The sequence below is a fragment of the Peromyscus maniculatus genome, chromosome 6 (assembly GCF_049852395.1).
Source record: "Peromyscus maniculatus bairdii isolate BWxNUB_F1_BW_parent chromosome 6, HU_Pman_BW_mat_3.1, whole genome shotgun sequence".
Classification (NCBI taxonomy): Eukaryota; Metazoa; Chordata; class Mammalia; order Rodentia; family Cricetidae; genus Peromyscus; species Peromyscus maniculatus.
This window is the reverse complement of record NC_134857.1, coordinates 137,969,893-137,982,310: the sequence shown is the minus strand read 5'-3', so window position 1 is coordinate 137,982,310 and position 12,418 is coordinate 137,969,893.

Genomic DNA, 12,418 nt, shown 5'->3' with positions numbered 1-12,418 from the left:
TTTCCTTAGTAAATCTACATGTGTTCTGTAAAACAAAACAAAAGAAACCACAGTTTTTCATAGTTGGGCACATTACATCATGAGCAAATGATTATGAACAGCTGTGAGTCCAATAATTAGAATTTTAAAACTGTTTTGGCCGAAAGCTTTTTGTCTGATCAGGCATGTTACAACTTGCTGTAGATCAGGTGTGTGCAACAGCAGGTAGCTCTCACTGGAAGTAGGCTTTCTTTGTGAGTGGGTAGCCAGCATACTTGGCCAAGTCCTGAGCACTAGTGGCTGAGTGATAACTAAGCTCTGGATGATTTCTGAGAAAGCAGTCTGACTTCCTACATGTCCACTGACAGGATGGCTTCCTGCATTGTAGAATGTAGGCAATGAGATTGATTTCCTGGCAGACTGGCCCAACTTCTTCCATTTATGTAGGGTCCAGCCATTGTATGTTCAGTGTCTTAGAACTGGGAGAATTAAATGACTAGTATTGTGATTGTTAGGGGTTATACAGACTAAGAGGGGTGTGTGTGTGTGTGTGTGTGTGTGTGTGTGTGTGTGTGTGTGTGTGTGTTCTGCCCGTGTGTCTTTGTGGTTCATAGGGTCACAGAGCTTGAGTCTCAAGTCTGAAGGACATTCCATCAAACTGGAAGCAGGAAGAATTTAGGTGTTGAGGAATTGAGGCAAAATCATTTTTCTTTAAGGAAACCTATCTTTTGTCAAAAAGTCTACCAGTTGGGGAAGGCCTCCGTTGCATGCAGGGTTAATATCCTTTATGTTAATAGCAGCATCTAGCCTGGTGTTGACCAAACAACTGAGAACCGCAGTCAACACTGAAGTAACCATCACAGCCATTCTGTAGATGCTGTTCCTCAGTCTGAGAAGGGACTGCTACCTTTCTTAGAGACAAATTTTATCTGCAGCTTTGGGTTACCTGTAACCATGCCTCCCCCTAGTAGCAGTTCACACTGAAGGAATGGTTCTGTTTTTAAACTCTCCACATCCTCCCTCTTAGTAAGTCCATGTGGCCATGGAGGGAATGGTCTGCTAAGCTCAGACTTCCAGGGTGCTTTTTCACTGAGCTGTTTGATACAGCATGCTGTACAAGGCACCCTTCAGACCTGAGGTGCCCTCCCTGCACTGTTGAAATCCCACACATGAAGCTGAGAGCAGGCCACAGCCTGTCTTGAATGGGCACTCCAAGGTATCTGTGTTCTCACTCGGGTGTTTGAGGAGACATCCTGGGAGAGACTGAGGACTTCCTATGTCCAGTAATCTCATGCAAGTGAACCTGATCTCTTCCTCCTGTTTATTCCTGGGAGAAACAACTCTTGCTTCCTGGTGTCTATAACAGTGGCTCTATCTGAACCTTGGTCTAAGATCTCAGACTCTTATGGGAGTTACCAGAAAAGGCAAAGTCTCATCCCCTGTGGCTTAAGCCTGCCAAAGTGTGATGTGTACCAGCAGAGCTACTTCCCCATTGTGAAAGGGACACCGATCTGAGATGATATGGCATCTCCAAGATACGGAAAACTGGGTGGGCTCTGGTGGATCCATCCTAAAATGTAGACCAATGCTGGTACATGCGGTGTTGTGGAATAGTAGTTGAAAATGTGTTACATTTTTTTATGCTATGGTGTGGTGATATTTTATTTGTACTGAAATGTTATTTTAATTTTATGTTAATAAATAAAGTTGCCCTGGGGTCAGAGCTATTAGAGCCATAGTAAGAGTGTGGTGGTTAGAAGAGCTAGGTAGATTTCTGTGTGTTCAGGGATACAGCCAGTATTGGAGACATACGCCTTTAAGACCTGGAGGGCGGTACTTACAGGCAGTGATGAGGCAGTCATGTGGTTGGGTTTACAACCAATGAGAAGGCAGAACAGAAAGAATATTTAAACAGGGACACAGGAAGTACCTCCCTCTCTCGGGGAAGCTAGGAGCACTGCAGGAGGTAAGATTTTATCTCTGAGCTCTGACCTCTCGGCTTTTCTCTTTTACCTTGGCTCTGTGTTTCTTATTTTAATAATACGATTGGTTACATCTACATCTGGCGCCCAACGTGACAAGAATCCATTAAAAACTGCTTGGGGCCGGCTCCCTAGCCGGAGCAGCCGGCTCCCTAGCTCCGGCCCAGGTCTGCTTGGGCTCAGGCCGGACTGTGAGCTGCTTGCTTAAAGCCAGTGCTACAAACAGCTCAGGCCTGCCCTGCTAAACAGGGCCCCTGGCTGTAAAGCCAAGCCTTGACTCGGCTCAGAGGGAACAAGTGGCTGGCTTTAAGCTTTAGCCGGCTACCCCTTCGCTTTCACTTTCACTTTCACTTTCACTTTCGCTTTTGCTTTCTCTCTTGCTTTCTCTCTGTCTCTCTGTTCTCTCTCTCTCTCTCTCTCTCTCTCTCTCTCTCTCTCTCTCTCTCTCTCTGGATTTACACCTAGGACTCTAGGTGGCTGTTTTGAAATTCGCTCGGATTTCTACTGTTCTACGCAGATTTGGTAAGTCATAAAGGAAACTATTTAAAAGACAAATTTTTTCCACATTTAAAAAAATGGGTTTCCTGTGTACATTGGAAGAAAATTGGGTTTTGTTTGAAATTTTAGGCAGTCTGACAATGGAACAACTATATGAAAAGATTAGTATTATGGGAATTATGCAGTTAATCACCATGCTTATTCTCATTTTACTATTTAAAAAGATAGTTGATTTAAGTGCCAGGATAACAGCTTTAGAAAAACCTGTTAATTTTAACAGTGAAGTTGGTTCAAGTTTGGATCATAAGGTTACAGAAAGAAAGCCTGTTTTCACACAATCATCCTTAATTTATCCTGTAACCGTACAGCAGATGCCTGATCAAATGGCTACACAAAATATCTGGGCTCCAATTGAACTGATGGATTTTAAAAGGTTTAAGGAGGCAATAGTATCTTATGGCATGCATTCCCCATATGTAAAGCAAATGTTAAACTCTTGGTCAACATATAATAGGATTATACCACAGGACTGGCGGGACCTTGCACAAGCTGTTCTGGAACCCAGCCAGAGAATTCAATTTCTGACTTGGTTTAAGGAGGAAGCTAGAAACGTAGAAACACAATGGAGGGATAAAGGAATACAAGTTTGTCAGGATCAGCTTATTGGAGAAGGCCAATATGCTTCAATACAAACACAATGTTTATATGATGTTCAAACCGTAATTTTATGTCGAATGGCAGCCTTGAATGCATGGGACAGAGTTGATGAACCAGGAAAAAAACATGAGTCATTCACAAAGGTTATGCAAGGCCCTAAAGAATCTTTCACAGATTTTTTAGAAAGATTGGCTTCAGCAGTAAACAGAATGGTCTCAGGATCAGAAGCTAGTAAGGCAATAATTGAAGCTTTGGCATTTGAGAATGCGAATGCAGCATGCAAAAGAATAATCAGGCCGTTAAGGGCAAGATCTGCACCTTTGGAAGATTGGATTAGAGAAACAATTAATGTTGAGGTTGATGAGCATGATACGTGGGTAGGAGAAGTAATTTCAAAAGGTTTGAGGAGTGTTAGATGTTTTGGGTGTGGAAAGCAAGGACATTTTAAAAGGGACTGTAAACAGGTCAATCCTAGAAGCAATGTTTCTTCAAGGAACAATGGCAACAGAATGCCCCTTCCTTCTGGAGTATGCAGAAGGTGTGGTAAGGGAAAACACTGGACCAACGAATGTAGATCAACAAAGGACAGACAGGGTAATCCTTTGCCTCAGTTTTCGGGAAACTCCCGGAGGGGCCTCATGCAGGCCCCCATAGCAAAACCAGTTCAAACCTTTCCTGCAGCTGTAGAGGAAATCCCTGCTCTGAGCGATTAAATAACCAAATGACTATTGGAATAAATCAGGCTGGTCAGGATGATGAAAAAGAGAGAATAGAAAATTCAGGAGAAAACATAAAGAAAATTTTTTGGCAAACTTCTATTAATGAACAGAGACCAAAATTAACGATAAAAATAAATGGTGTTTTGTTGTCTGGTCTGGTAGACACAGGTGCGGACATTACCATAATTGCACCAGAATTTTGGCATCCAGCTTGGCCTCTTCAGGAGGTAAACGTTCAACTGTTAGGAATTGGGACATTATCTGGAGTGAAACAAAGTGCAAGATGGCTGGAATGTATAGGTCCAGAAGGACAGAGAGGAAAATTAAAACCATATGTCGCTAACATAGCTATGAACCTGTGGGGTCGAGACTTGTTGCAACAATGGAATACTCAGATTAAAATCCCTCCAATCTCAGAAACAAATCATAAACTAGCACATGTTTCTGAGAGAAATATTAGAAGGCATTATTTTGAGTGGTCACCAGCCATCCATATTATACAGGAACAGGGCACAACAACTGATAATCTTCCAAAAATACCAACAGCTCTACCTTTAAAATGGTTAACAGACAAGCCTGTATGGGTTCAGCAATGGCCTTTAACAACAGAGAAACTCCAGGCTTTAGAAGAGCTGGTAGAAGAACAGTTAAATGCTCAGCATATTGAACAGTCAACCAGCCCTTGGAATTCTCCTGTATTTGTTATTAAAAAGAAATCTGGTAAATGGAGAATGGTAACAGACCTTAGAGCAATTAACAAAGTAATTCAGCCGATGGGCTCTCTACAATCTGGAATTCCTTTGCCTACTCTGTTACCAAAAGGATGGCCTCTCATAGTTATTGATTTAAAAGACTGTTTCTTTTCAATACCCTTACAAGAAAAGGACAAAGAAAGATTTGCTTTCACAGTGCCTACTTATAATAATTCTCAACCGGTTAAAAGATTTCAATGGAGGGTCCTCCCACAGGGAATGTTAAATAGCCCAACTCTGTGCCAATATTTTGTACAACAGCCATTGGAAGTGATACGTAAAAAATTTCCTAAATCTATAATTTATCATTATATGGATGATATTTTACTAGCTGACTCAAATGCAGATACTTTAGAAAGAATGTTTGAAGAAGTAAAGAAAATTTTGCCTTGCTGGGGATTACAAATTGCTCCTGAAAAAATACAAAGAGGGGATTCTATTAATTATTTAGGATATAAAATAGAGCTACAAAAAATTAGACCCCAAAAGGTGCAAATTAGGAGAGATAGACTACAGACTCTTAATGACTTTCAAAGATTATTTGGAGATATTTCTCATCTACGAACTATTGTTGGGGTAAAAAATGATGAACTGACTAATTTGTTCAAAACCTTAGAAGGTGACAAGGACTTAAATAGTCCAAGAGAATTATCACCTGAAGCTGAGAAAGAATTGGCCTTGGTAGAAAAGAAAGTACATGAAGGGCACGTGGATCGTATTGATCCAAAGCTGGATTGCATTTTGGTTATTTTACCTTCTAGGCATTCCCCTACTGGAATATTAATGCAGAGGGAAGATATTATATTGGAATGGATATTTTTACCAAATAAGCCAAATAAAAAATTAAAAACTTATGGGGAAAAAATCTCTGACTTGATTTGGAAAGGAAAATTGAGACTTCGTCAATTAGCAGGAATAGACCCAGCAGAAATTGTCGTACCTTTAACTAAGGAGGACATTGAAAAATTATGGACAGAAAGTGAACCTTGGCAAAGAGCTTGCAGTAATTTTTTGGGAGAAATTAACAGCAAATATCCCAAAAGCAACAGAATTGATTTTATAAAGAGAGCTGATTGGATCTTGCCTCGAATTGTACGGCAAAAACCCATATCTGGAGTTCGTACATTTTATACAGATGCCAACAAACAAGGAAAGGCAGGTTACAAATCAGAAAATTTAAGTAAAGTGGTACAAAGTCCTTATAATTCAGTGCAAAAATCAGAATTGTATGCTATTCTGTTGGTATTAATGGATTTTTCAGAACCTCTCAACATAGTAACTGACTCTCAGTATGCTGAAAGAGTGGTATTACATATTGAGACTGCAGAATTTATCCCTGATGCTTCAGAATTAACTTCACTATTTATTCAATTACAAGATACAATCAGGAAAAGGAGTCATCCTTTATATATAACTCACATCCGATCTCATACTGGTCTGCCAGGCCCTCTAGCACAAGGCAATGATGAGATTGATAAATTATTGATAGGAAATGTGCTGGAGGCCTCAGAATTTCATAAAAAACATCATGTCAATAGTAAAGGTTTAAAAAAGGATTTTCCCATAACCTGGCAACAAGCCAAAGAAATAGTAAAGAAATGTCCTACTTGTTCCTTCTATAATCAAACACCATTACCAGCAGGATGTAACCCAAAGGGTACTCAGAGGAATGAAATCTGGCAGATGGACGTGTTTCACTTTGCAGAATTTGGAAAACTGAAATATGTACACCACACCATTGATACTTATTCAGGATTTCAATGGGCAACTGCTTTGAGTTCTGAAAAAGCTGATTCTGTAATCACTCATTTGCTAGAAGTTATGGCCATCATGGGTATACCTGCACAAATCAAAACTGACAATGCTCCATCATATGTCTCTGTTAAAATGAAACAGTTTTTTGCTTATTACAATATAAAGCATATTACAGGTATACCACATAATCCTACAGGTCAAGCAGTTATAGAAAGGTCAAACAGAACTCTAAAGGATATGCTAAATAAACAGAAAGGAGTAACAAAAACCCCCAGAAATAGACTGCATAATGCTCTATTAACTTTGAATTTTCTGAATGCCAATGAGAAAGGAACAACAGCTGCAGAGAGACATTGGGTAATAGAAAAAACTACAGAATTAAATCAGCCTATATACTTTAAGGATGTGCTGACCTCAGAATGGAAACCAGGGTATGTATTACGTTGGGGACGAGGTTTTGCTTTTGTTTCTATAGGAGAAGATAAGCTGTGGGTACCATCAAAATTGATAAAGGTTCGATTTGAACAAGAGAAACCTCTTAATTAGAGGAGGTGATAGTTCATCAACCAGCATGAACATCCAATTTAAACTAACTTGTACCTGTAACACATGTCTTTTCATTTAATCAGATAATAACTTGCCAAAAAGGAACATCCCCAAAATTAGTCTTGGGGGAAGGTTTTTGTTTTTGTCTTTTAGGAGAATGAAGGTTAAGGAATCTGAAGGACACAAGACAAATGAGACAACTGAAGAAAAGGGACAAATCATCTATCCCAGGAAACAGAGTATATTGGAGTATATGGCATATGGGTATATATTATCTAAAAAATTTTATGTCTTCTTAAATGTTTGTTTCTGCTTTTCTCTAAAGATTTAACACTATTGGTTTTCTAATAGTCCCAGTTCAATTAAAATTTAAAGCTGACTTTGGAGTTGGAGAATGGCTCTCTCCTTCTTCAAACTCAAGCATGTTGTTAAAAGGAAAATGCAAACTCCCTATATCATGCCAGAAAGAGCCATTTTCTGCTATGGGACAGGACAAAAGCCAAATTAATTAAGGGACTATTCTATTACTAATCTCAACTCTTTGATTCTATTCTGATTCTTTAAACTTTTCTTAAAGTATAAATTTTATATCAAAATTTACAAGATTAATATATATATACATTTTAAACTTTGTTAAGATATGAATGGTCATATAGAGTACTAACTAATTCTAGAAAAAAGGCTTCAGTTAGCTGCATATATATGTCTTTGTGTTCGAGTCTCTTATCAGTTTTCTGCAGGAAATCACGGCCAGGCCTAACATCAACTGAAGTCTCCGGAAAGAAGATGGGGCCCCACAACAACAACAACAACAACAATTCCACGTGGACAATAATAATATCACTAAGCTGACAAACATCATCTACAGATCAGCTTTGAACTACAAGGTGCTCAGAACAATTTTGAGATGACTAGCTGAGATGATCCAATCTCAAAGACTACTTGAATAAGGACTTGAGATAAACCCTGAACTTTGGCTTTATACACAGACTGGATAATAATGAAGGATATAGTTACCTTTCCTAGAATTTGACAATTAACCTAAATTTTTCTTTCAGGATAAAGATAACTTCGCCCATACCCAGCAGGAAGCAATTTTAAGAATATGACACCCACATTGCCAAAGAAGTGGTGTGGGGCGGGTGGTTTTTTGGTTCTTTTAATGGGTTTTGGGTCTGGGATAATTTTCATTATTTAGGGGTTAGGTTACAAGTTGTCAAGGGTTAGGAAAAAGGCTAAGCAAAGGAGATTAGATTTAAGGTTCTTGTTTTAAAAAAAAAAAAAAGAAAGAAAAGAAAAAGACAATTACTAGTTTTAAATACTTTACATTATTACCAACTATTAGGATATAAAGAAATGAAAGTTAGTAGTTAGACATTACAATAGAAATTGTAGTCATATTAGATATGTTTTAAAAATTGAGCAGATGTATTTTAGACAGGTCATCTTCAAACCCTTCAGAGATCTACAGAATATGGCATTTAAAATGTTTTAATAACTTAGAAATTTTTCGTTTTTGAGACATGTCGGCTCCTGGCAGTACCAATCTACTTCAGAGAAAATATGGGCATTGAAGAAACTGCATATGGAGTTAATTTTCATTGTGGCAAAAGTTAGCCACTGGACAACAAAGTATCCTCGTATCAACAGGACAAAATGGACAGACAGAACACGAAACAAAGGACTACCAATTCCTGCCAAAACAAGTGTGGTTATGGCTTTATCAGACGGCATCTTCTGAGGCCAGGACAATATGGCACCATCCCTGAAGTGGCCTTCACAATCTGGAAAAGGTACAGTGCCCTTTTCTTTGAAGGCAGCTGAACAGGCAGTGGGCCGATGGCTTCTGTTGTGCAATGGAACAGCAACTGAAAGCTCACGCCTCTCAATAGTAGACTGGCATTTAATAGAGGGATGTGGAGAAGGGCATGCTTAGATGAAGCCATATATACACAGACAAGAAGAATGGACAGCTGAATTTAAAAACTGTCAACAATTTCCAGAATTTAAAATCCTGAATCATGACATGACACTAGTGGAATTCAGGTGTTTCTGGTACATGGACTGCTCTCACCCAATGTGAGGTTGAACTGTTGACCTTGTGTACAACCTACTTCACAAATGAGTCTGTCAGATACCATAAGCCTATAGGCTGAAGATGATGCCCCAACACTGTGGAGAAACCTCAGGTGACTGTCCAGGCAGCTGGCTGTTTCTGTCAACTCACAAAATTTTTGGAAGTTGCTTTTGTGCACTTCCTGTTTTTATTTTTGTTAGCTAATATTATTTCCTTCTTGGGTCTCTGAGGGAGTTGAAGATTAGTTAGTTATAGTTGAAGATTAATTAGGATAGAAAGTGAATTAGATACATTTTGGACTTACTAAAATAGGATAGATAAGGGAATTATTTTCTCTGATTTGTCAAATACAAATGGACTAGACATCGTTTAGGTATTTGTTACTTGTATATATTGTATATAGTTATTGTACTTTTGTATATAGTTTTTCTTTTGTTAGTTATAACCTTTTGCCTTTTTTCTTTTTATTAAAATAGAAAAGGGGAAATGTGGTGATATTTTATTTGTACTGAAATGTTATTTTAATTTTATGTTAATAAATAAAGTTGCCCTGGGGTCAGAGCTATTAGAGCCATAGTAAGAGTGTGGTGGTTAGAAGAGCTAGGTAGATTTCTGTGTGTTCAGGGATACAGCCAGTATTGGAGACATACGCCTTTAAGACCTGGAGGGCGGTACTTACAGGCAGTGATGAGGCAGTCATGTGGTTGGGTTTACAACCAATGAGAAGGCAGAACAGAAAGAATATTTAAACAGGGACACAGGAAGTACCTCCCTCTCTCGGGGAAGCTAGGAGCACTGCAGGAGGTAAGATTTTATCTCTGAGCTCTGACCTCTCGGCTTTTCTCTTTTACCTTGGCTCTGTGTTTCTTATTTTAATAATACGATTGGTTACATCTACACTATGGAATATTTATTTAATTGTTGCTGGATTCTAACGGCTCCCTCAGGGAAGGGGTGAGAAGGCGTGGCATCAGCGACACAGACACCAGGAGTCAGTTGAAGACAAACAACAAACTCCTTTATTTAATAATGAGGAAGGCCTTATATACCCTTCTCCCATCATCCAGTCTGTGTCCCAGTATGGTAGCATTGCGTGGTCATCCCTCATTGGCTGGGCACAATCAGGAACACTGACAGTAACTAGGAACTCTGACAGTGCCTGTTGCTAGGCCCTCAGGCAGACTTCAGGTTGGCTCATTAGGAAGTATGTTATGTGCATGCCTTGGCAACTGGTTTGAGCCAATTTCCTTGACCCTATGGACCTGTCCTACTACATTTAATGATGCAAAGATGTGTTGCATTCTTTTATATTGCATTTGTTTAATTCTGTGAAGATGTGTTACTTTGCCTGTTTAAAACATCTGATTAGACATAGAGAGCTGAATGGCCAATAGCTAGGCAGGAGAGAGAAATGGGTGGGGCTGGCAGGCAGAGAGAATAAATAGAAGGAGAAATTTGGGAAGAGAGGAGAAAGAAAAGGATAAGGAGAGAGGACACCAGGGGTCAGCCACCCAGCCACACAACCAGCCATGGAGTAAGAAGAAAAGAAAGGAATAGGGAATAGAGAAAGATAAAAGATTGGAGGCAAAAGGTAGATGGAATAATTCAAGAAAAGCTGGATAGAAATAATAAGCCAAGCTAAGGCAGGGCATTCATAAGAAAGAATAAGTCTCTGTGCATTTATTTGGGAGCTGGGTAGCAGGTCCCCAAAGAATAAGAGTAAAAAACAAAAACAAACAAACAAAAAAAAACCTATGTGCATCCCATGAACAAGCCTCTCCCCACTCCTCTTCTTCCTGCTTCTCTTCCTCCTCTGTCTTCCTCTCTTCCTTTCTACTCCCCCCACTTTCCTCTCTCTTCCCCTCCCTTCCTCCTCCTACTCTTCCTTCTCCTGCCCCCTCTCCCCCTCTTATCCCTTTCCTTTCCTCCTTCCCTTCCCCTCTCCTTCATTCTTTTGTTTTTACTTTCATTAAGCCAATTTTTCTTTTATCTTTTGTTGCCACTGCTCTTAGTAACTGAAAAGGTTTTATCTGATATTGAAATGAAGGGAACATGCACTATATGATTAGGTCAATCTCACTAGATGTTGCAAGAAAATCTGATCTTCCATCTCAAGATCCTTATTCTCATTCAGTCCTTGTAAGATGTTATTTTGAAGACCCAGCCATACCACTCTTGGGCATATACCCAAGGAATGCTCAATCATACCACAAGGACACATGCTCAACTATGTTCATAGCAGCACTATTTGTAATAGCCTGAACCTGCAAACAACCTAGATGCCCATCAGCTGAAGAATGGATAAAGAAAATGTGGTACATATACACAATGGAGTACTACTCAGCAGAGAAAAAAAATGACAGCATAAAATTTGCAGGCAAATGAATGGAACTAGAAAAAATCATCCTGAGTGAGGTAACCCAAACTCAGAAGGAAAACATGGTATGTACTCACTCATAAGTGGATTCTAGATATAAAACAAAGAACAATCAGACTGCAACCCACAGAACCAGGGAGGTTTTATATATATAGCAGGGGGGACCCTAGGATGACTGTGGCTTATAATAAGTTTTGGTTTTACTCAATTACTGAGCAAGCCTCAATGAAACATTTCACTATTAAGATAGGAATTTATACTGTATCAAACTGATAATAGAAAAATAAATAAATTTTTTTAAAAAGATGCTTTTTTAGCTACATAAAAACTTTTCATAAGATGTCTAACCTCATCACTGGGGCTTCAACCCCATAACCTCATGTAATCCTAATTATTTCTCAAAGGCCCCACCTCAAGTCTCATGACATTGGGGAGTAGGGAGGTAGGGGTAGGAACAGGGGTGAAGGCAGGGAGCTATATTGCAAGCATTCAGTCTATAACAGAGAGTGCAGGAAAGATACTGAAGGATGAATTAACATTTGCCTGGTTAAAAATAATGTGTATGGAGGTGTGGAGGACTGAAAAAGTAACTCGGGCAGGAGAGGTCTTGCTTAGCGTGTATAAAGCCCTGAGTTCAATCCCTAGCACTCTATAGAATGGTTTTGGTGGCACATGCCTCTAATTCCATGACTCACAAGATAGAGGCAGGAGAATCAGAAGTTCAAGGTCATCTTCCACTACATGACACATTTAAAAACGTGTGTATATGCATGCACACTCAGAATAAAGTAGTCAGTTATCATTAAAATCTTGGCATGGGTCTCTCTCTCTCTCTCTCTCTCTCTCTCTCTCTCTCTCTCTCTCTCTCTCTCTTTCTCTCTCTGTTTCTCAGCTATTTTACTCTGGGATGGAACATCTAAGCATCATCAAAACCTGAAGCATTATAGAAGAGAAGAACCATTGACAGAGAGCCAGGCAGTGTGGCAGGAATATGAAAAACATTTGGGAGGAGCGGGGGAGGGGAGGACAGACCTTGACTTTGACTTCATTCTTATATTTTGCTTCTTCTTCACCTG